General features: G+C 44.2%; 1 long non-coding RNA gene across 1 annotated transcript; it reads left to right on the forward strand.

Annotated features, from left to right (window-relative positions):
• Nucleotides 1–215: 215 nt before the first annotated feature.
• On the forward strand, nt 216–15,957 carry LOC121838772. The gene is made up of 3 exons (XR_006080256.1): nt 216–563; nt 11,156–11,865; nt 15,646–15,957. It is a non-coding gene; the product is annotated as an uncharacterized LOC121838772 (long non-coding RNA).
• Nucleotides 15,958–20,189: the final 4,232 nt, after the last annotated feature.

A 20,189-nucleotide genomic window follows, 5' to 3' on the forward strand; every position in this document is an offset into this window, starting at 1 on the left:
ATTGGAACTGTTATGAAAGTTGTATTGTCAATTTTGTTTTGTATTTAAAACGCCACATTAAACGTGTACATGACACTGCAACAAAATGTAAGTAAGTAAGTAAAGAGCCACCATTGGAAGGCACGAGGAGTTGCTTCCTGGTCTTATGGAAGCGTTCTAGACCTTGGCCAAACGCCATGACCGTGCATTGAACACATTGCTTGAGCAATTCCACGTGTTGTTTGTCAGGCAGCCTACCACAACCGTGACCTCCCAACCCCTCAGTAACCCGGCTGTTAGCAGCGCCGCCTCCCAGACTGTAATGTAGTGAACATTATGCCACACCCCAGTCCGTGTATTTGTACTGTGGGATTCCAGTTCCATGTTTTACAGTAGCTAGACAGTGCGAGGGACATGTGAAAAATGTAAGGCCAGCATACTTCTGAGTAAAGGTAAACTAAAGTATACAAATGCCCCGACCTCAGTTCTTATAACAATAAGCAATCTCAACAGTCGTATGTTATTGGCGACGAGTGAAACGCACAAGAGAAGAATGCAATTTACAAGACGAACTACGTGCGTACGTGAGTAAACGCAGATAGCATCAACAGCTAACGTTGGAATCAGCTAGCTAACATCGTACATTACAGTACAATACCACGATGGCTAGTTTGCCAAACTTTCCAATATTTGATGTGCACACGGATGGATCAACAGATTCTACCATTTTCTAGTGGAGTTAGACATCACAGATAACACACAGAAAAGGGCATTACTTATTTGACACACTGCAAGATACCGGAGCAGCTGATGACTGATACAACTGTAGTCAAGCTCAATGCATATCTGTCCAAAAGTCCAGACAGAATATGAAACCTACGTTTTCAGACAAGCAAGACAAAATGAAAACGAAACATTGGATGCTTACCACACTAGATTGAGGCAATTAGCATCCACATGCGAGTTTGCAACTGTTGATAAAGAAATCAAGTCACAGATAATACTTAAGCTGCAGTTTCGCACGCCTCCGCCTGATGGCGCTAAAAGATGGTTCAATGGCTCTCCAACAACTACTTGATACAGGCAGAGCACAAGAGATGTCAGGTAAACAAACTGCAGGCATGGAGAATGCTCAATCAAAATCACAAAAATAACTTTCAGTGTGCGCTGTACAAAATATGACAAAAGCCAGGGTTACTAAAATGAAAGTGACAAATGTTCAAACGGAACATGCAATAACTGGAGGAAAATCCCCACACGAGGACAAACTGCCCTGCAAGGGGGGAAAAATGTAAAGGATGTGGAAAGTTGAATCACTTTCAAAAATGTTGTAGATCACAAACCACAGAGTTAACTAATACATTTGCCATTGGGTGAGTTTTTCAGCGTCTGAAACACAAAGTGCATAAAGTGCAGTCACATGACATAAAAACATGACACCTCACCAAGCTCTGATGATTATGTGTATGTTGTGTGTATACTACAGAAATCATTGCAACCAGAACATCTAAGTTACCATTATGAACACTACTGTGGATGCTATTGTTGATTCGGGTGCAAGCGTTAACATTGTTGTTGATGTCACATATGACAAGTTAAAGCCCAGCTGTGAATTAAAAAAGGCTAAAGCAAACATCTTTGCTTATGGCTCATCTGAACCACTTTACTGAGAGAGAAATAAACAGCACCAGTCGGCTCAAAGACTAAGATGGTGGATTCCACTTTCTATGAAATCAAAGTTGACTATGGCTCACTACTTAGCTGTCAGACAGCAACAAACTTTGGACTTCTGAAGATCATCAACTCTCTGTACACTCCAAGTGAACCAGATGATGGTTCATTCATAAGCCAGCACAGCCTACTTCGCCAAATGGGTGATTTAACAAGCGCATTCGTGAAAAAAGCACTGTCGTTGCACCAATATATACCTAACCATAAACATCAATGCCTTTCTTAAAATAAAATACACAAGTATATATTTGTTAACCTGCATATTTAGTGAATATTGCCTGCTAACATGAATTTCTTTGAACTAGGGAAATTGGGTCACTTGCGTTCTGTGCAACAGAGTCAGGGTATATGCAGCAGTTTGGGCCGTCTGGCTCGTTGCGAACTGTGTGAAGACTATTTCTTCCTAACAAAGACAGCCAACTGCCAAATGGGATGATTTAACAGAAGCGCATTTGTGTAAAAAGCACAATTGTTGCACGAATGTACCTAACCATAAACATCAATGCCTTTCTTAAAATCAATACACAGAAGTATATATTTTTAAACCTGCATATTTAGATAAAATAAATTCATGTTAGCAGGCAATATTAAACTAGGGAAATTGTGTCACTTCTCTTGCGTTCAATGCACGCAGAGTCAGGGTACGGCATATACAACAGTTTGGGCCGCCTGGCTCGTTGCGAACTAATTTGCCAGAATTTTATGTAATTATGACATAACATTTGAGGGTTGTGCAATGTAACAGCAATATTTAGACTTATGGATGCCACCCATTAGATCAAATACGGAACGGTTCCATATTTCACTGAAAATAAACGTTTTGTTTTCGAAATGATAGTTTCCGGATTTGACTATATTAATGACCTAAGGCTCGTATTTCTGTGTGTTATTATATTATAATTAAGTCTATGATTTGATAGAGCAATCTGACTGAGCGGTGGTAGGTAGCAGCAGGCTCATAAGCATTCATTCAAACAGCACCTTACTGCGTTTGCCAGCAGCTCTTCACAATGCTTGAAGCATTGCGCTGTTTATGACTTCAAGCCTATCAACTCCCGAGATTAGGCTGGCAATACTAAAGTACCTATTAGAACATCCAATAGTCAAAGGTATATGAAATACAAATGGTATAGAGAGAAATAGTCCTATAATAACTACAACCTAAAACTTCTTACCTTGGAATATTGAAGACGCATGTTAAAAGGAACCGCCGGCTTTCATATGTTCTCATGTTCTGAGCAAGGAACTTAAACGTTAGCTTTTTTACATGGCATATATTGCACTTTTACTTTCTTCTCCAACACTTTGTTTTTGCATTATTTAAACCAAATTGAACATGTTTCATTATTTATTTGAGACTAAATTCATTTTATTGAGGTATTATATTAAGTTAAAATAAAAGTGTTCATCGTTCATTCAGTATTGTTGTAATTGTCATTTATTACATATATATATATAAAAATCGGACAATTTAATCTGTATCGGCTTTTTGTGGTCCTCCAATCATCTGTATTGGTATCGGCGTTGAAAAATCATAATCGGTTGACCTCTAAACCACACAGGAGGATTCCTTTTCACGTGAGAAAAAAAGTTGAACGGGAGCTTGACACACTACAAAGTGAAGACATCATTGAAAAAATCAGCGGGCCAATGCCATGGGTATCCCCAATCGTGGTCACACCAAAACCCAAGACAACAGATAAAGTTTGTGTCTGTATCGACATGTGCCTTCCGAACACAGCAATACAACGTGAACGACACATCGATGACCACGTTGATGACCTCATCCATGATCTGAATGGAGCAGTGGTGTTCTCCAAGCTAGATCTTAATGCTGGTTACCACCAGCTTGAGTTACATTCAGACTCAAGGTATAGCACAACCTCCACTATATATTCTGGCCTCTGGAGATACACCAGGCTGAAATTTTGCATAAATTCAGCTGCCAAGGTATTTCAAAATGCAATACAGCAAGTGCTGCAAGGCTTTCCCAACGTGAGAAACATGAGCGATGACATCCTAGTCTATGGTAGATCTCAAGATGAACAGAGAGAGAAATCTCATGCTGAACAAAGAAAAAATGTGAATACAGCAAAACAACACTTGAGTTTTACGGCTATGTTTTCTCAGAGAAAGGTATTTTGGCGGATCCAAAGAAAATCAAAGCCATACAGAATCTGCCAGCACCTCAAAATGCCTCGGAAGTTCGCAATCTACTGGGCATGATACAATACTGCTCGCGGTTCATACCAGACTTCGCAACAACTGCACAGCCTCTTCGTGAGCTCCCAAGAAAAGATCACACCTGGTCATGGGGACCACAGCACCAGTCTGCGATGGAAAAATTAAGAACACAACTGATGCAGCACATGACGACAGCCTACTTTGACCCAGCCAAGAGGTCGACACTGTTTGTTGACACTAGCCCAGTTGGTTTAGGTGCCATACTAAGTCAGCACAACCCTACAAGTGACAAAGACGCCCATATCATTGCATATGCTAGCCAAGCGCTCTGAGGTTGAACAGTGCATTCACAAACAGAGAGAGAAGCTCTGGCGATCATCTAGGCATGTGAACATTTTCACTTGTATCTCTACGGAGCTCACTTCACAGACATCACAGATCATAAACCACTAGAGCATAACTTCAACAACCCAAAAGCCACACCCCCAGCACGACTTGGAGACTGAGACTTCAACCTTACATCTACACTGTGAAGTACAAAGCTGGTAAAGGTAACCCTGCCGACTACATGTCAAGACATCCCATCGCAGGGGAAACGCCACAGAGAACCTCTTGCTTGGCAGAGGAATATCATCGACAACACAATTCCCAAAGCAATAACTCAGAGGTGCAAGAAGAAACAAAGAAAGACTCTGCTCTATAGAAGGTGATTCACCTATTGTCCACAGGAACGTGGCAAGATTCACCACGTGACACACAAGATGCTGATTTCCCAACACTAAAAGCACTCTTTCGCATGAGACATGAACTATGAACTAACAATCAAAGCACAAGCAAATGTCATCCTGAGAGGGACACAGCTCGTTCTTCCAGTCTCTCTCCACAAACAAGCAATCAACCTAGCTCACACAGGACATCCTAGGTATTGTAAAAACAAAACAGCTACCGAGAGAGAAGGTTTGGTTTCCAGGTATAGATGACATGGTGGAAAAAGCAATTCAGCACTGCATTCCATGTCAAACTGCCACTGCAGATTCCTATGGAACCGCCGTCTATGTCGAAACTACCCAAAGGTCCATAGCTAGAATTATGTTTTTTTCTTCTTTTTTCTTTTTGCGGTCCTTTCCCATCAGGAGCTACTTGTAGTTGTCGACGAATAGTCAAGGTATCCGGAAGTTGAATTGTAAAGTCCACATCTGCCACTTCTGCCAAGCTTCACAAAGTTTTCTCCTCCTTTGGAGAACCTGAGATTGTAAAAATGGACAATGGACCTCCGTTCAATGGACAGTCCTTCACAGATTTCAGCCTCTACCTTGGATTTAAACATAGAAAGATAACACCTTACTGGCCCGAGAGCTAATGCCAAAGCAGAACGCTTCATGAGAACACTCAAGAAAACTGTCACAGCCACAAACTCTGAAGGAAAACCTTGGTAACAAAATCTCTACAATTTTCCCATGAACTACTGTGTAACCCCTCACGGAACTACTCAACAAACTCCAGCAGAGCTGATGTTTGGCAGAAAACTGCACTACACTTCCCACAATGCCTCATGTTGCACCAAACACCAAGCTACGTGACACTGACCAATGTGAAAAGCAACGCATGAAAGAGACTGCTGACCACAAGAACTGAGCACGACCCTCCACACTCAAATCAGGAGACACGGTACTCTGCCGTCAGCATGACAAGAAAACTCATGACTCCCAACGATCCTAAACCTTACAAAGTTGTGAGAATCAAAGGATCGATGATAATGCGAACACGCTTTGGACGTCTGGTTACCAGAAACTCATCCTTCTTCAAAAAGCTTCCACCGTCAATACCTGTTGACTTTGACCCCGAGCTGTCTGAAGAAGAGGACGACCTGAACCCTTGTCCACATGTCACTGAACAACCAGATCAAGACCCAGATCCAGATCCAAACCCTCGATACTCTATGAGAACCAAATGAAGACCTCCAAGATATCTCATTGAAGAAATGTAATTAATCAAGTTCAAAGACTGTGAAATAGTTCATGTTAAGGTTATATCTCAAGTGAAATGTATACTGACCAGCAGTGATAACCTACTTTTCTTTATTTTTGAAATAAGGGAGGAATGTAATGTAGTGAACATTATGCCATAATCCAGTCCGTGTATTTGTACTGTGGGATTCCAGTTCCATGGTTTACAGTAGCCAGACTGTTCACGTGTCCCTCACACTGTAATGCCAGCATACTTCTGAGTAAAGTTAAACTAAAGTATACAAACGCCCAACCTCAGTTCTTATAACCATAAGCAATCTCAACAGTGGGATGTTACACCGGCCAAACCGGTTTCCCGAGAACCCCACTTACCTCCCGCAGAACGCTTTGCTGGAGAGTCGGAACCTGTCGGGCGTTTCTCGAACAGTGTTCACTCATCATCGAGTTGCAGCCCTCCCCCTTCCCCTCGGACCGCTCGAAGATAGCGTACCTCATCACGCTGATATCCGGGAGGACTCTGTTGTTCCCACAAGGGCTACGGCCTTGTGGGAACAACAGTTGGCTGTTTGCTTCAGTCTGGAGGAGTTTGAGGTGAAGGTTTTCAGTTATCCATTGTCTGGGAGAGAAACTGCCCGGAAGTTACTCCAGCTTTGGCAAGACTCCCACAGTGTGGAAGACTATGTGGTGGATTTCCGCACGTTGGCAGATTAGAGTGCTTGGAACCCGGAATCGCTGTTCGGCATGGATTATCAGAGGAAGTGAAGGACAAGCTAGCAGCCCGGGAACTAAAGACGGCTCTTGACTCGCTCATTGCCTTGATCATGCGGATCGATGGGCGGCTACGGGAACGTTGGAAGGAGAGGAAATCCGATTCCACTCGCCCGCCCCAGGATTCCACCTCATACCGGAAGTCCCCGACGTCTCCGTGGCCGAGAGGACCCAAGGCTACCCGAGTTCCCCCGAGTGTCTCAGAAGTCTGCCGATTCACCCTTTCCCGAGCCGATGCAGCTAGGCTGTCCCCAGCCGAACGTCTACACTGGCTTCACACAAAGAGTTGCCTGTATTGCGGGACACTACTGTTCATTTTGTGTCCTCCTGTCCACTAAAAGACCATTGGTACATTGGTGGACCATAAGGATAACTTTTCCTCTTCCTTTACTCGCACCCCTTTCCATTCCATCCTGCGGTGGGGGAACCTGTCAATCTCTCCAGGTACTCATCGACTCTGGGGCCGATGAGAGTTTTTTGTACGCTACCCTGGCGTCTGAGATAGGCATCCCCACTCAGCCCCTCTCCATTCCTATGGATGTTAGAGCCCTGGACAGGCATTCTATATGCTGGGTCACCCACAATACGACTCCCATCAACCTATGAGTGTCAGGGAAGCACAGCGAGGCTATCCAATTTATGCTAATCAAGTCTCCTCAGAACGGGCTGGAGCACCTCCTGGAGAACCAGCTTTTTGTGAAAGTGGAGAAATGCAAATTCCATCGCTCCACCATCCCCTTCCTTGGTTACATCATCGCTGCAGAGAATGTACAAATGGATCCCGGGAAGTTGAGAGCGGTGGTGGATTGGCCCCAGCCTACGTCCAGAGTGCAGCTGCAATGTTTCCTGGGATTTGCCAACTTTTATCGCCACTTTATCCATGATTACAGCACCCTGGCTTCCCCTCTGTCTGCACTCACCTCGCCCAAGGGGGGACAGACAACCAGATGTTTGTTCCTGACGCTGTCCGCCCATCGGTCCTGGAGTGGGCCCACTCCTCCAGGCTTACCTGCCAATCGGGCTCCCGTCGGCTCCCTTGGCAAGCTCATGTCCCTCACTGTTTCAGGTCTCACATATCCCTGAACTCCGTCACGGGTCTCCCCCGTCTCATGGCACCAACGCCAGCCTGACTGTAAGTGGACTGATTTTCCAAAGCCGCCATTTCCTTTCTCTCCCCAAGCTACCCTCTGCCAAAGAGACAGCCCAGCTCATGGTGCAGCACGTCTTCCGGATCCATGAACTCAGGGAACATAGTCTCCGACCGGAGTCCTCAGTTCTCATCCCAGTTCTGGAAGGCGATCTGCACACTCATTGGGTTGTCGGCCAGCCTGCCCACCGGGTTCCACCCTCAGTCCAACGGCGCCAATCAAGACCTGGAGACGACACTTCGCTACCTTGTCTCCGCCAACCCCACCACCTGGAGCCAGCAACTCGTGTGGGTTAAATAAGCCTGAAACACCCTCCGTTGCTCTGCCACCAGGTTCACGCCTTTCGAGTGTTCCCTGGGTTATCAGCCCCCGCTCTTCCCAGAGCAAGAGGAAGCGGTCGGCATACCCTCGGCCCAGATGTCAGTACCTGGAAGAGAGCCCGGTCAGCTCTTCTCAAGACTACCTCCAGGTATCGATGGCAAGCGGACCACCACCTTTCCCCGGCTTCCTGCAAACTTTCAGCCCTTTTATCAGCCCTTTCCCCATCTCCAAGATCATTAGGCCATCTGCTGTTCATCTTCTGTTGCCCCGTACCCTCCATATAAACTCAGCAACACAAAAAAACGTCTCTTTTTCAGGACCCTGTCTTTCAAAGTTATTTCGTAAAAATCCAAATAACTTCTCAGTACTTCATTGTAAAGGGTTTAAACACTGATTCCCATGCTTGTTCAATGAACCATAAATAATTAAGGAACATGTACCTGTGGAATGGTCGTTAAGACACTAACAGACAGTAGGCAAATAAGGAAACAGTTATGAAAACTTAGGACACTAAAGAGGCCTTTCTACTGAGTCTGAAAAACACCAAAAGAAAAATGCCCAGGGTCCCTGCTCATCTGCGTGAACGTGCCTTAGGCATGCTGCAAGGAGGCATGAGGACGGCAGATGTGACCAGGGCAATAAATTGCAATGTCCGTACTGTGAAACCCCTAAGACAGTACTACAGGGAGACAGGACGGACAGCTGATCGTCCTCGCAGTGGCAGACCACGTGTAAAAACACCTGCACAGGATCGGTACATCCGAATATCACACCTTCGGGACAGGTACAGGATGGCAACAACTGCCCGAGTTACACCAGGAAATCACAATTCCTCTATCAGTGCTCAGACTGTCCACAATAGGCTGAGAGGCTGAACTGAGGGCTTGTTGTAAGGCAGGTCCTTACCAGACATCACCGGCAACAACATCGCCTATGGGCACAAACCCACCGTTGCTGGACCAGACAGGACTGGCAAAAAGTGCTCTTCACTGACGAATCACGGTTTTGTCTCACCAGGGGTGATGGTTGGATTTGCGTTTATCATCGAAGGAATGAGCGTTACACCGAGGCTTGTACTCTGGAGCGGGATTGATTTGGTGGTGGAGGGTCCGTCATGGTCTGGGGCGGTGTCTCACAGCATCATCGGACTGAGCTCGTCATTGCAGCCAATCTCAACGCTGTGCGTTACAGGGAAGACATCCTCCTCTCTCATGTGGTACCCTTCCTGCAGGCTCATCCTGACATGACCCTCCAGCATGATAATGCTACCAGCCATACTGCTCGTTCTGTGTGTGATTTCCTGTAAGACAGGAATTTGTAAGTGTTCTGCCATGGCCAGCATAGAGCCTGCATCTCAATCCCAGTGAGCATGTCTGGGACCTGTTGGATCGGAGGGTGAGGGCTAGGGAAGCCCCCCCCCCAAGAAATGTCCGGGAACTTGCAGGTGCCTTTGTTGGAAGAGTGGGCTAACATCTCACAGCAAGAACTGGCAAATCTGGTGCAGTCCATGAGGAGGAGATGCAATGCAGTACTTAATGCAGCTGGTGGCCACAGCAGATACTGATTGTTACTTTTGATTTTGACCCCCCCTTGTTTAGTTTATGTCTCAGTTGTTGAATCTTATGTTCATACAAATATTTACACATGTTAAGTTTGATGAAAATAAAAGGGGTTTCCCGGCACACCCCTCTTCCCCGTCTCATTGACGGCCAACCGGCGTACACGGTGTGGCGCATCCTGAAGATTCGACCACGGGGCAGGGGATTCCAGTACCTCGTTGACTGGGAGGGTTATGGCCCGGAGGAGAGGTGCTCAGTCCCCGCTAGGGACATCCTGGACCCAGGCCTCATCACTGAGTTCCAACGCTGGCACCCCAGTCAACCAGGTATGAACGCCCATGCAAGACGCCAGGTGATGCCCCCTAGAGGGGAGGGTACTGTCACACCCTGATCTGTTTCACCTGTCTTTGTGCTTGTCTCCACCCCCCTGTCTGCATCTGGGTCTTCTACTGAGCCTTGACACATTGTTAGTAATGAGAATGATTGTTATTATGATGTGACTTCTGAGATTAGGAATTTAATTTGATACATGTTATTCTGTTTCCTTTGTTAAGCAGTTCACAAAAACTATCCAGTAAATATACCACTTTGTGTTTAAAGGAATTCCTGCCTCAGTCTCACCTGATCCGTGACCACCTGTTCACCTTGTCACACTGTTGTCAGTCATCCTACCTGTCCGGCTACACACACAAATTCCAAGATTCAAATTCTAGATCGTTACAGCTGCCCCTAAATTAGCTGCCCCTGAATTATTTTCCCATTTCTTCACAATGCAAGATTCCAACCTTAGATTAAGGCCTCTAGATTAAGTCTTCTAGATTAAGGCCAGTAGATTAAGGCCTCTAGCTTGTTTTGGTATGTCTGGGAAGTATGTAGGATGAGGGTAAGAAGTGCTCAGAATGAAGGACTGCCAAGTATGGAATGTCTCACAATTACCACAACAGCAGAACTTCTGTGCAATTCTGGAAATTCAGCGTGTGTGTGTGTGTACATTTTTTCCTACGTTATCAGGACCAGAATGTCCTGACAAGTCAACAGAATGTCCTGATAGGAATTTATTTTTTGAAATGTCTGGACTTTTTCCAAGTCCTAAATTTGTTAAAATGTTGTTTTAGGCTTAAGGGTTAGGTTTAGAGTTTGGTGTTAAGGTTAGGGTTAGGAGTTAGGTAAAATAGGATTACTCCCCCAAAAGTCCTGTAAAAAAAAAAGGTGTGTGTGTCGGTTCTTCTAAGCAGCATTTTGGATGACAAGCTCCTTTTACCCTGCAGCAGCAGCCAGCGAGGAGATTCCCTTCGAGACGGACAGAACCCCCACACACACATGCGTGCACACAAAAGTACTATTATATATAATGACGGTAATAATAGGGTAATTTAGCAGAGTGTAAAGTATTTTGTTCCAGCCCAACAGCAACACGCTTGATTTATGTCTATGATCTTAGTAACCTATTATTTAGCGTTGTGTAGTGTTGAATCCTATGTCCTCCTCTTTGGCAAAGGAGCCGTGGTAAAGAGCAGAAGCAGGGGTTTCCTAGACCTCAGCCGCAACCTCATGCTCTGGTAAGGGCCACTTCGACTGGGTTCATGGTCATCACTATCTGGTAATGCTAGAAAAGACAGAAATGTTGCTTTTTAACCCCACATTTTCAACCACAAACTATCCTTAACCATCACCTGAAACTGAAAACATATCCTATCTACATGCTCATCGGTTCACCAATCTGTATTTTTGCATGGCCATCCCATGATGTTCCTTCCCTCTCTCTTCTCTCCCTCACCCTCTTTCCCTTTCTCTCTCTGTCCCTCCCTCCCCCAGGGCAGTGACCTCAATGGTTTTCTACAGTCTCTCCCTCAACACCACCAACATGAACGGCGACTCCTACCTCAACTACTTTAACTCGGCACTAACAAGATTGTGACCTACATGAGTACCGGAGTTCTGAATCGCCGTTCCCGGCGACCCACAATCCTCTTCTACTTGCTGCTTTTCTGTGGCATTCATGCTGCTGTTCATCAAGCTGGTCCAAGGGGATCTGTGTCTGTTTTGAACCCCAGTGATCTGTAACCAAAGCGAAATTATGTTTTCCCCCCTACCTAATACCTCAAGGTCTTGTGTAGTACATTATCTATTACACATTATACACTGGATGGTTCGAGCCCTGAATGCTGTTTGACTGACAGCCGTGGTATATCAGACCGTATACCACAGGTATGACAAAACACTTATTTTTACTGCTCTACTTCCGTTGGTAAACAGTTTATAATGGCAATAAGGCACCTCCGGGGTGCCTAAGAACAGCCCTTAGCCATGGCATATCAAATCAAATTTTATTTGTCACATACACATGGTTAGCAGATGTTAATGCGAGTGTAGCGAAATGCTTGTGCTTCTAATTCCGACAATGCAGTAATAACCACCGAGTAATCTAACCTAACAATTCCACAACTACTACCTTATACACACAAGTGTAAAGGGATAAGAATATGTACATAAAGATATATGAATGTGATGGTACAGAACGGCATAGGCAAGATGCAGTAGATGGTATCGAGTACAGTATATACATATGGGATGAGTAATGTAGGGTATGTAAACATAAAAGTGGCATAGTTTAAAGTGGCTAGTGATACATTTTTTTACATACATTTTCATTATTAAAGTGGCTGGAGTTGAGTCAGTATGTTAGCAGCAGCCACTCAATGTTAGTGGTGGCTGTTTAACAGTCTGATGGCCTTGAGATAGAAGCTGTTTTTCAGTCTCTCGTCCCTGCTTTGATGCACCTGTACTGACCTCGCCTTTTGGATGATAGCGGGGTGAACAGGCAGTGGCTTGGGTGGTTGTTGTCCTTGATGATCTTTATGGCCTTCCTGTGACATTGGGTGGTGTAGGTGTCCTGGAGGGTAGGTAGTTTGCCCCCGGTGATGCGTTGTGCAGACCTCACTACCCTCTGGAGAGCCTTACGGTTGTGGGCGGAGCAGTTACCGTACCAGGCGGTGATACAGCCCGACAGGATGCTCTCGATTGTGCATCTGTAGAAGTTTGTGAGTGATTTTGGTGACAAGCCAAATTTCTTCAGCCTCCTGAGATTGAAGAGGCGCTGCTGCGCCTTCTTCACAATGCTGTCTGTGTGGGTGGACCAATTCAGTTTGTCTGTGATGTGTATGCCGAGGAACTTAAAACCTACTACCCTCTCCACTACTGCCCCGTCGATGTGGATAGGGGGGTGCTCCCTCTGCTGTTTCCTGAAGTCCACAATCATCTCCTTTGTTTTGTTGACGTTGAGTGTGAGGTTATTTTCCTGACACCACACTCCGAGGGCCCTCACCTCCTCCCTGTAGGCCGTTTCGTCGTTGTTGGTAATCAAGCCTACCACTGTAGTGTCGTCCTCTAGAACGCAACCTTGTGGGGCCCCAGTGTTGAGGATCAGCGGCGTGGAGATGTTGTTACCTACCCTCACCACCTGGGGGCGGCCCATCAGGAAGTCCAGTACCCAGTTGCACAGGACGGGGTCGAGACCCAGGGTCTCGAGCTTGATGACGAGTTTGGAGGGTACTATGGTGTTAAATGCTGAGCTGTAGTCGATGAACAGCATTCTCACATAGGTATTCCTCTTGTCCAGATGGGTTAGGGCCGTGTGCAGTGTGGTTGCGATTGCGTCGTCTGTGGACCTATTGGGGCGGTAAGTAAATTGGAGTGGGTCTAGGGTGTCAGGTAGGGTGGAGGTGATATGGTCCTTGACTAGTCTCTCAAAGCACTTCATGATGACGGAAGTGAGTGCTACGGGGCAGTAGTCGTTTAGCTCAGTTACCTTAGCTTTTTTGGGAACAGGAACAATGGTGGCCCTCTTGAAACATGTGGGAACATCAGACTGGGATAAGGATGGATTGAATATGTCCGTAAACACACCAGCCAGCTGGTCTGCGCATACTCTGAGGACGCGGCTGGGGATGCCTTCTGGGCCTGCAGCCTTGCGAGGGTTAATGCGTTTAAATGTTTTACTCACGTCGGTTGCAGTGAAGGAGAGTCCGCAAGGTTTTGGTAGCGGGCCGTGTCAGTGGCACTGTTTTGTCCTCAAATAGAGCAAAGAAGTTATTGGCCATATACAGTGCCTTGCGAAAGTATTCGGCCCCCTTGAACTTTGCGACCTTTTGCCACATTTCAGGCTTCAAACATAAAGATATAAAACTGTATTTTTTTGTGAAGAATCAACAACAAGTGGGACACAATCATGAAGTGGAACGACATTTATTGGATATTTCCAACTTTTTTAACAAATCAAAAACTGAAAAATTGGGCATCTAAAATTATTCAGCCCCCTTAAGTTAATACTTTGTAGCGCCACCTTTTGCTGCGATTACAGCTGTAAGTCGCTTGGGGTATGTCTCTATCAGTTTTGCACATCGAGAGACTGAAATTTTTTCCCATTCCTCCTTGCAAAACAGCTCGAGCTCAGTGAGGTTGGATGGAGAGCATTTGTGAACAGCAGTTTTCAGTTCTTTCCACAGATTCTCGATTGGATTCAGGTCTGGACTTTGACTTGGCCATTCTAACACCTGGATATGTTTATTTTTGAACCATTCCATTGTAGATTTTGCTTTATGTTTTGGATCATTGTCTTGTTGGAAGACAAATCTCCGTCCCAGTCTCAGGTCTTTTGCAGACTCCATCAGGTTTTCTTCCAGAATGGTCCTGTATTTGGCTCCATCCATCTTCCCATCAATTTTAACCATCTTCCCTGTCCCTGCTGAAGAAAAGCAGGCCCAAACCATGATGCTGCCACCACCATGTTTGACAGTGGGGATAGGGTGTTCAGGGTGATGAGCTGTGTTGCTTTTACGCCAAACATAACGTTTTGCATTGTTGCCAAAAAGTTCCATTTTGGTTTCATCTGACCAGAGCACCTTCTTCCACATGTTTGGTGTGTCTCTCAGGTGGCTTGTGGCAAACTTTAAACGACACTTTTTATGGATATCTTTAAGAAATGGCTTTCTTCTTGCCACTCTTCTATAAAGGCCAGATTTGTGCAATATACGACTGATTGTTGTCCTATGGACAGAGTCTCCCACCTCAGCTGTAGATCTCTGCAGTTCATCCAGAGTGATCATGGGCCTCTTGGCTGCATCTCTGATCAGTCTTCTCCTTGTATGAGCTGAAAGTTTAGAGGGACGGCCAGGTCTTGGTAGATTTGCAGTGGTCTGATACTCCTTCCATTTCAATATTATCGCTTGCACAGTGCTCCTTGGGATGTTTAAAGCTTGGGAAATCTTTTTGTATCCAAATCCGGCTTTAAACTTCTTCACAACAGTATCTCGGACCTGCCTGGTGTGTTCCTTGTTCTTCATGATGCTCTCTGCGCTTTTAACGGACCTCTGAGACTATCACAGTGCAGGTGCATTTATACGGAGACTTGATTACACACAGGTGGATTGTATTTATCATCATTAGTCATTTAGGTCAACATTGGATCATTCAGAGATCCTCACTGAACTTCTGGAGAGAGTTTGCTGCACTGAAAGTAAAGGGGCTGAATAATTTTGCACGCCCAATTTTTCAGTTTTTGATTTGTTAAAAAAGTTTGAAATATCCAATAAATGTCGTTCCACTTCATGATTGTGTCCCACTTGTTGTTGATTCTTCACAAAAAAATACAGTTTTATATCTTTATGTTTGAAGCCTGAAATGTGGCAAAAGGTCACAATGTTCAAGGGGGCCGAATACTTTCGCAAGGCACTGTACCACACCCCTCGGGCCGTATTGCATAATTTTACTCTTTGAAGAAAATGTCTATCTATCAAAAGCCCAGCACACCCTGTAAATCTCCAGGACTAGGGTTAGAGACTCTGTTAAATTTAATTTAACTATTATTGATGGAAACTGCTACAATTAGCTGTAATAACAGGTTGTAGTATATATTGTGTGCTGATAGGTGTATTGTGTTGTTGTAGTAAAATGACTGGTCTGTATTGTGTTTCTTTGTGTGGTTTCCAGCCCTGCTCCTGTGTCCCCTCAGATCAGCACATCCTGTCCCAGGTACTGGCGTTGCTGGGCGTGTTGGGGGCATACTGTTTCCTCTACCTCTTATCCACTGAGCTCTTGCCAACTGTGGTCAGGAACATGGGCCTGGGTATGGCCTGGGCATGGAAGCACGCATAGAAAGCATCCTCTCCCCCTACGTCATCTACATCAGTGTGGGGGGGGGGGGTTCGTGTGTGTTTGTGGAAGATTTCATGCATTAGCAAGAATGAATGTACACTGAACACAAATATACATGCGTCATACACATGTTGGTCCCATGTTTCATGAGCTGAAATAAAAAAAATCACAAATGTTCCATATGCACAAAAAGCTTATTTCTCTCAAATTTTGTGCAGAAATGTGTTTCTACCCCTGTTAATGAGCATTTCTCCTTTGCCAAGATAATCAATCCACCTGACAGGTGTGGCATATCAAGAAGCTGATTAAACAGCATGATCATTACACAGGTGCACCTTGTGCTGTAGACAATGAAAGGCCACATTAAAATGTGCAGTTTTGTCACACAACACAATGCCACATATGTCTCATGTTTTGAGGGAGCATGCAATTGGCATGCTGACTGCAGGAATGTCCACCAGAGCTTTTGCCAGAGAATTTAGTGTTCATTTTTCTACCATAAGCTGCCTCCAATGTCGTTTTAGACAATTTGGCAGTACGTGCAACCTGCCTCACAACCGCAGCCCACTTGTAACCACGCTAGCCCAGGACCACATCTGGCATCTTTACCTGCGGGATCATCATGCTGAGGAGTATTTATGTCTGTAATAAGGCCCTTTTGTGGGGAAAAAAAATAATTCTGATTAGCTGGGCCTGGCTCTCCAGTGGGTGGGCCTGACTGCCAAGTGGGTTGGGGTGGGGGCTATGGCATCCAAGGCCCACAAAGGCTGCCATGTGAAATCGATAGAATTTTTGCCTAATTTATTCATTTCAATTTACTTATTTCCTTCAATGAACTGTGACTTAGTAAAAACGTTGACATTTTTGCAGGTTGTGTTTATATTTTTATTCAGTATAATATGCATGAACCCAGATCTACGATGTTATGATTGAATATACATATGTAGGATATTAATTTGATCTCCCTGTTGGAGACCTGGACTGCAATGCAAGAAATATAAAACTTGTGTATTTGAGGTTTAAAAGGGCTTCTGAAGTTTGTAATTTCCACTTTGAAATTTTAGACTTAATTTTCCCTTTAAAAAAATGTATCAACGCTTACAACAATGTCCATTAATTATAATCCACATAGTGTCTTCAGAAAGTATTCATACCCCTTGACTTGTTTCACATTTTGTTGTGTTACAGCCTGAATTCAGAATGTATTACATGTTTCTCACCCATCTACCCACAATACCCCATAATGACAAAGTGAAAACATGTTTATAGAAATGTTTGCAAATATATTGAAAATTAAATTCAGAAATATTTAATTTACATATAAAAAGCAACACTTCATGGCACAACATCTTTCCCCCATGTGACCTACTTGTGTGTATGTACTGAGTTGTATGTAACTGATAGATGCACACACACACCTCATGTTAATGTATGTAAATTTTAGTTTTTTTGTCTGTAAGGTCTTTTTCGTTATGAGTCGGACCCCAGTAAGACTCAAATCAAAAACCTTTGCTATGACACTCCAAATTGAGCTTTGGTGCATCCATTTCCTTTTGATTATCCTTGAGATGTCGTTACAACTTGATTGGAGTCCACCTGTGGCCAATTAAATTGTTTGGACATGATTCAGAAAGAAACACACCTGTCTTTATAAGGTCCCACAGTTGACAGTGCATGTCAGAGAGGAAACTAGACCATGAAGTCTGAGGAACTGTAAGGAGATCTCTGAGAATTGTTATGAGGGATGTATCTGGGTAAGGATATAAAACAATTTCTAGTGTTGAATGTTCCCAACAGCACAGTGGTCCCCATCATTGGAAAATTTAACAAATGTGGAACTACCCAGACTCTGCCTATAGTTTGCCGTCCAACCCAAACTGAGCAACTGGGCAAGAAGGACCTTGGTCAGGGAGGTGACCAAGAACCCAATGACCACTCGGACAGAACTACGAAATTTCTTGGCTGAGATGGGTGAACCTGCGAAAAGGACATCTCCGCACATCACCAGTCAGCTTTATGGGAGAGTGGCCAGATGGTAGCTATTCCTGAGCAAAATGCACATGGCTGCATGCCTGGAGTTTGCAAAAAAGGCTTGTTAAAGACTGAGCGTAAGGAAAAATATTGTGTGGTCTGAAGAGACAAATTAAACTCTTTGGCCTGAATACATAGTGCTATGTCTGGAGAAACCCAGGCACAGCTCATCACCCATCTAACATCATCCCTACTTTGATGCATGGTCGTGGGATGATTTTCAGAGGCAGGAACTGGGAGACTGGTAAGGATGGCGGGAACAAAGAATGAAGCCTAATACAAGCAAATCTGTGACAACATGTTTCAGACTGCAAACTACCTTAGCCTGGGGTGACGATTTATGTTCCAACAGAGCAATAACTCCAAGCATGCAGCCAAAGCAATGCTGGAATGGCTTCAGAACAAGAATGTGAAAGTTCTTGAGTGGCCCAGTCAAAGTCCAGACTTGAATCCCATTGTAATTCTGTGGAAAGACTTGAAGATTGCTGTTCACTGTAGCTCATCTAATTTAACAGAGATTGAGACTCTGCATTGAAGAATGGGAGAAATCCAGATGTGCAAAGCTGATAGCCATACCTAAGACACAACTCAAAGCTGTAATCACTGCCAAAGGTGCTTATACAAAGTATTGAGTCATTGGTGTGAATACTTTGTAAATTAAAATTCTGTATTTCGTTGTCAAATTTCTAATCTTTTCACTTATGTTATTGTGTGTAGAAATGGTTTATTTAATCAATTTTGAATTAAGGCACACAATGTGGAATAAGTCAAGGGTTATGAATACTTTTTGAAGGCACTAATAATTCATATTTCCTGTTGCTGCAGGATTATTTTCCTACTATAGCAAATTGGCTCAAATGTAAGATCCTACATCTGTAATCCAACTTGATCTTTCTGTTTTCAGGAGTTTACACTACAATCCTGCTGTGCTTTTTGGGATAATCAGCCTCTTCTCTGCTGGCCTGTCTTCTGCTTCTGGACACCATGGATTGTCAAATCCAGATTGTCACATGGTAGGTCATAAGTGGGACATAGTACCATGGTTCAAACTTGTCTACAGTCATTGTAATATTTGTCAATGGTTGTCATGAACTTGAAGTGCAGGTCAACTTCTATAGACATGTTTATGGTCACAGTTAGTGCCATATCACTAATGTCGTGTGCCATATGATTTTGAAAAGGCAGAATCCAGCTAGCACATCTTATTTCCTTGGGAGTTGTGGGAACATTGGTTGTGGCAATGAAGCCATACCTTTCCTAACTGTTAAAATGGAATGTTTTTTTAAACATTCTAAGAACAGAAGTGAAAATGTTGAGTGTTCTGGGAACATTCATTTATAGGTTTTTGCTATGGTTCCTTAAGTTTTCCTGGGAGGTTTTATTAACACTCTGAGAACAGAAATGATAGGCTATTGAGGTTTTTGTAAAACTTTTGCCAAATGTTTCAATAAGACTTTTAATAACTCTGCTAGCATCTTGGGTAACCCTCTGTATTTTATTTTTATCCCCAAGCACCGGATGGGACATGGAAATTAATTTCACTAAGCTTTCACAGATAGGGCTCTACCTTTTTGTAGAGCACATGCTCCTTTGCCCTACCAATCTCAAGTGCCCTTTTCAGTGGTATAATTTCCCAGAAAAGTGAGTTACAGATGCACAAATGTAACTTCCCCTGTTACTGTAATGGTGAGAGGTTAGCATGTCTTGGGTTTATGATCAGGAGACCCCTCATTCAATGCAGGTGGGGCAGAGCCCCACATCTTTTGCAATACATGTATTTCTTAAGGCAGCTCCCAAATGCAGGTGATTCAGCCTAGCTAGTGCTTTCGGTGAAGCGAGCCAGCAAAATAGGAGCATTGCGCCGTGATTGGCTCAGTGTTTTGTCACTCATGGACACTACGTCATTGCTAAATTTAAGCCTTAGTAAGGTTAGACATCCAAAATGTCAGCCCTTTGTGTCCTGCTATATAGTTATATTACAAGTGCTTCCAAGAAGGCTCTGTCATTGGCCACACAACGTGATTTTATCTACAGTAGCTTGAACTGATCATGTTAGCTAGCAGTCATGAATCATATTGACAATCTACTGGCAAATCCTTTCAATTGTCATATGAAGAGGCATCGCAAATTCAACAATGAGGAGTTTGGAAGGAATCCGTGGCTAACTGAAAGCGTTGCAAAGCAACAAATAGCCTGCTATTCAATGGCGTGGCTGTTTTTGAGTTCCCACCATGGCATTCTCTGGATTTAGACTTTGACAAAATTTGCTGACAAAGGACTGCCACGCCACCTTCATGTTTAAGTGCGCACATCAAAAGCCAAGGTGAGTCCAAAAAATGTATTGTTTG

This window comes from Oncorhynchus tshawytscha, linkage group LG28 (assembly GCF_018296145.1).
Source record: "Oncorhynchus tshawytscha isolate Ot180627B linkage group LG28, Otsh_v2.0, whole genome shotgun sequence".
Lineage (NCBI taxonomy): Eukaryota > Metazoa > Chordata > Actinopteri > Salmoniformes > Salmonidae > Oncorhynchus > Oncorhynchus tshawytscha.